The sequence below is a fragment of the Eulemur rufifrons genome, chromosome 3 (genome assembly GCF_041146395.1).
Source record: "Eulemur rufifrons isolate Redbay chromosome 3, OSU_ERuf_1, whole genome shotgun sequence".
NCBI classification, from domain to species: Eukaryota; Metazoa; Chordata; class Mammalia; order Primates; family Lemuridae; genus Eulemur; species Eulemur rufifrons.
The window spans coordinates 57,477,412-57,481,212 of NC_090985.1; the positions used below are offsets into that span (position 1 = coordinate 57,477,412).

Here is a 3,801-nt window from a genome sequence, read left to right on the forward strand (position 1 = left end):
CTCCCTCTCAACTGCCACTTCCCACTTGGCTTTGAAGATTTGGGTCAATACAACGAGGTATTAATCTAGTACTCATCATCTGCAGGACATTTCGCTGGTTGTTTCAAGGAATTTCAAAGGAACTAGAAAAAGCTATCCGTCTGCCCTTGAGGATTTTGTAAGGTAATGGGTGATATAAGACAGGAAACTGTAGGAAGCTGGACATATATCCCAATCAATTATGCTTGCCTATTTTTTCTGGCTGACATTTTCATTCCAAATAGGGAAACAGTTACGTGAGCATCTAGATCATGTCCTCTGCCAGATTAGCAATGTGCTCTAATTGGATATTTCCGTGCCTGTTTTCTAAAGTGATTCACACAGTTACATGGCAGTCAAGGGGAATAAGGGTCATTTAATTTTCTCCTTTCCTTCAGCCTTAATACTGTGGTTGTGTGCGTGTGTGTGCGTGCGCGCGAGCGCGCGCGGGGGCGAGCGCGCATACACTTGTGCTTTTCGAATAATTGAAACTTGTGCATTGTCTAGCATTTCCCTTTCCTTTGAGATTTAGATTCGATGTGTGCTGTCCCTATTCCCAGCATGCTCCATCTATCAACTGCCCCACCAGGAGGGCACCAGAGTAACCCCACCCCCTTCCCCATTCTGCAGGTTGCCTCAGCAGCTTTCTTTTAACACATTAACTGCCATGAGAGTTGTATTTAACTCACTCTAGTTTTGACCCTGGGGCCTCGTGTTGCATATATAAAATCTTGATGTTCTTATTGTTAAAATTAATACTGAAAATTTAATTCTAAAAACGTGGATTACATGAATAGAAGTCAATAAATTTCATTTTTCTATTTATTTTTACCTTTAAATTACAGTCCAAGTTTTTATTCTATTTTCATAATAAAACGTTGGCCCCAAAGAAAAGTTCCTGTTTTGTTTTGTTTTTTGTGGTAGTCAATGTGTTAAATTTCCTTTTAACCCTTTTCTGATTATTTCAAGAAGGACGTCTCTATTAGACACTAGTTTGCCCTTAAGACTTCTCACTTGCTACTCTTTTTCTTTTTTTAAACAAAACACAGTCTTGGAGCTCAGAGCCTACAGTTGGCAATGATATTTAGCTGGAATTTAATGACATTATTTTGTCTTTATTGTACTACTTATCTTTACAGTTAGCTGTAACTGTGTTATCCATGTAGAGCAGTGACAAAGTTTTCTTTTCAAAACAAATGCATTTTACACTAACAAAATGCAGGCAAAATAAACTAATGTAATAATAGCACAGATGTATTAAAGTTTATAAAAGTCAACTTATTTAAATAAAAACATCATGTAAATATTCTGTATCTACTTACAGAAGATATGTACAGATCACAAATTGTGACATGGTATGAGAATAACTGACATATAGGGAAATGATCCTGGGGAAGAAGGAACAGGCAGCTACTGCAGCCCCAGGACAAAGAGATGAAAGAACCTGGGGGCACCAACCGGCTGCCTTTCAAGGGAGGGAGTGGGTAGATGAAGATAAAGAAGGGGGGATGAGAGCTGGCCAGGCAGGTTGAGAGGTCAGTACTGATTGTCATCATTCCAACCTGGATCAGAAGGCCAACAAAGGTTAACTCCGTAATTACCCACAAAAAGTATTAAGATTCCAGGAGCCTTTTTGGTAGTTGCTGTTTCAAAAAAGAGGAAAAAGATAAAGCAGCAAAGAAAATATTTTTTAGTTTCTTTTTAAATCAGTCAGAAGAAGGCAAGTACATGCTCAAGGAGTTAAATACATGTTTGAAGATGGGATTAAAAATAACATTTGTAAAGTATTTTTATAATCAATAGTTAAATACAGGAGTGCGCATGGTGGCTCACGTAAGGTGGGAGGGTTGCTTGAGGCCAGGAATTCGAGTCCAGCCTGAGCGATATAATGAGACCCCCATATCTCTAAAAAAAAAAGACAAAAGATAACAAGTATTAGTGAGGATGTGGAGAAAAAGTAACCCTTATGCACTGTTGGTAAATTAGTATAGCCATTATAGAAAACAGTATGGAGCTTCCTCAAAAAATTAAAAATAGAACTATCATATGATCCAGCAATCCCACTACTGGGCATATATCTAAAGGAAATAAAATCAGTATGTCAAAGAAATATCTGCACTTCCATGTTTATTACAGCATTTTCCACAATAGCCAAGATATGGAACCAACTTAAGTGTCTATCAAAACGTAAATGGAGGCCGGATGCGGTGGCTCATGCCTGTAAGCCCAGCACTCTGGGAGGCCAAGGTGGGAGGATTGCTTGAGGTCAGGAGTTCGAGACCATCCTGAGCAAGAATGAGACCCCATCTCTACTAAAAATATATAGAAAAAATTAGCCAGGCACGGTGGCACATGCCTGTAGTCCCAGCTACTCGGGAGGCTGAGGCAGAAGGATTGCTTGAGGCCAGGAGTTTGAGGTTGCTATGAGGTAGGCTGACGCCATGGCACTCACTCTAGCCTGGGCAACAGAGCGAGACTCTGTCTCCAAAATAAATAAATAAATGTGATTTACCGCATAAACAGAATTAAAAATCATATGATTATTTCAATAGATGCAGAAAAAGCATTAGATAAATCCACCACCCTTTCATGATAAAAACCTTCAGCAAATGAGGCGTAGAAGGAACATACCTCAAAATAATAAAAGCCATTTATGACAAACCCATAGCCAACATTACATTGAATGGAGAAAAGTTGAAAGCATTCTCCATGAGAACTGGAACAAGACAAGGAAGCCCACTGTTACCACCTCTATTTAACATAGTACTGGACATCCTAGCCAGAGCAATCAGGCAAGATAAAGAAATAAAGGTCATCCAAATAGGGAAAGAGGAGGTCAAACTATTCCCATTTGCCAACAATATGATCTTATATCTAGAAAACACTAAAGACTCCTCCAAAAGACTTCTGGAATTGATAAATATATTCAGCAAAGTCTTAGATTACAAAATTAATGTACACAAATCAGTAGCATTTCTATACACTAATAAAAGTCAAGCTAAGAGTCAAATCAAGGACGTAATATCATTTACAATAGCTGCAAAGAAAATAAAATGCCTAGGAATACACTTAACCAAAGAGGCAAAAGATCTCTACAAGGAGAACTATAAAACACCGATGAAAGAAATCAGAGATGACACAAACAAATGGAAAAACATCCCATGCTCATGGCTTGGAAGAATCAACATAGTTAAAATGTCAATACTGCCCAAAGTAATTTACAGATTCAATGCAATTCCCATCAAAATATAATACCAATGATATTTTTCACAAATCTAGAAAAACAATCCTGTGCTCGCTTCAGCAGCACATATACTAAAATTGGAATGATACAGAGAAGATTAGCATGGCCCCTGCACAAGGATGACACAAAAAAAAAAAAAGAAAAAGAAAAAGAAAAACAATCCTAAATTTCATGTGGAATTAGAAAAGAGTCCAAACAGTCAAAGCAATCCTAAGCAAAAAGAAAAATCTGGAGCCATCACATTACCTGATTTCAAAGTATACTACAAAGCTATAGTAAACAAAACAGCATGGTACTGGCATAAAGGTAGACACATAGACCCGTGGAACAGAATAGAGAAGCCATAAATAAAGCCATATAGCTACAACCAACTGATTTTTGACAAAGTAGACATAAACATACACTGGGGAAAGGACACCCTATTCAATAAATGATGCTGGGAAAATTGGATAGCCACATGCAGAAGAATGAAACTGGATCCCTATCTCTTGCCATATAAAAAAATAAACTCAAGATGGTTTAAAGACTTAAATATAAGA

The 3,801-nt window shown here is 37.7% G+C and overlaps 1 non-coding gene across 1 annotated transcript; it reads left to right on the forward strand.

Annotated features, from left to right (window-relative positions):
- Positions 1-3,309: 3,309 nt before the first annotated feature.
- LOC138382061 (U6 spliceosomal RNA) lies at positions 3,310-3,416 on the forward strand. The gene has a single exon (XR_011233237.1). It is a non-coding gene; the product is annotated as a U6 spliceosomal RNA (small nuclear RNA).
- The last annotated feature ends 385 nt before the right edge of the window (positions 3,417-3,801 follow it).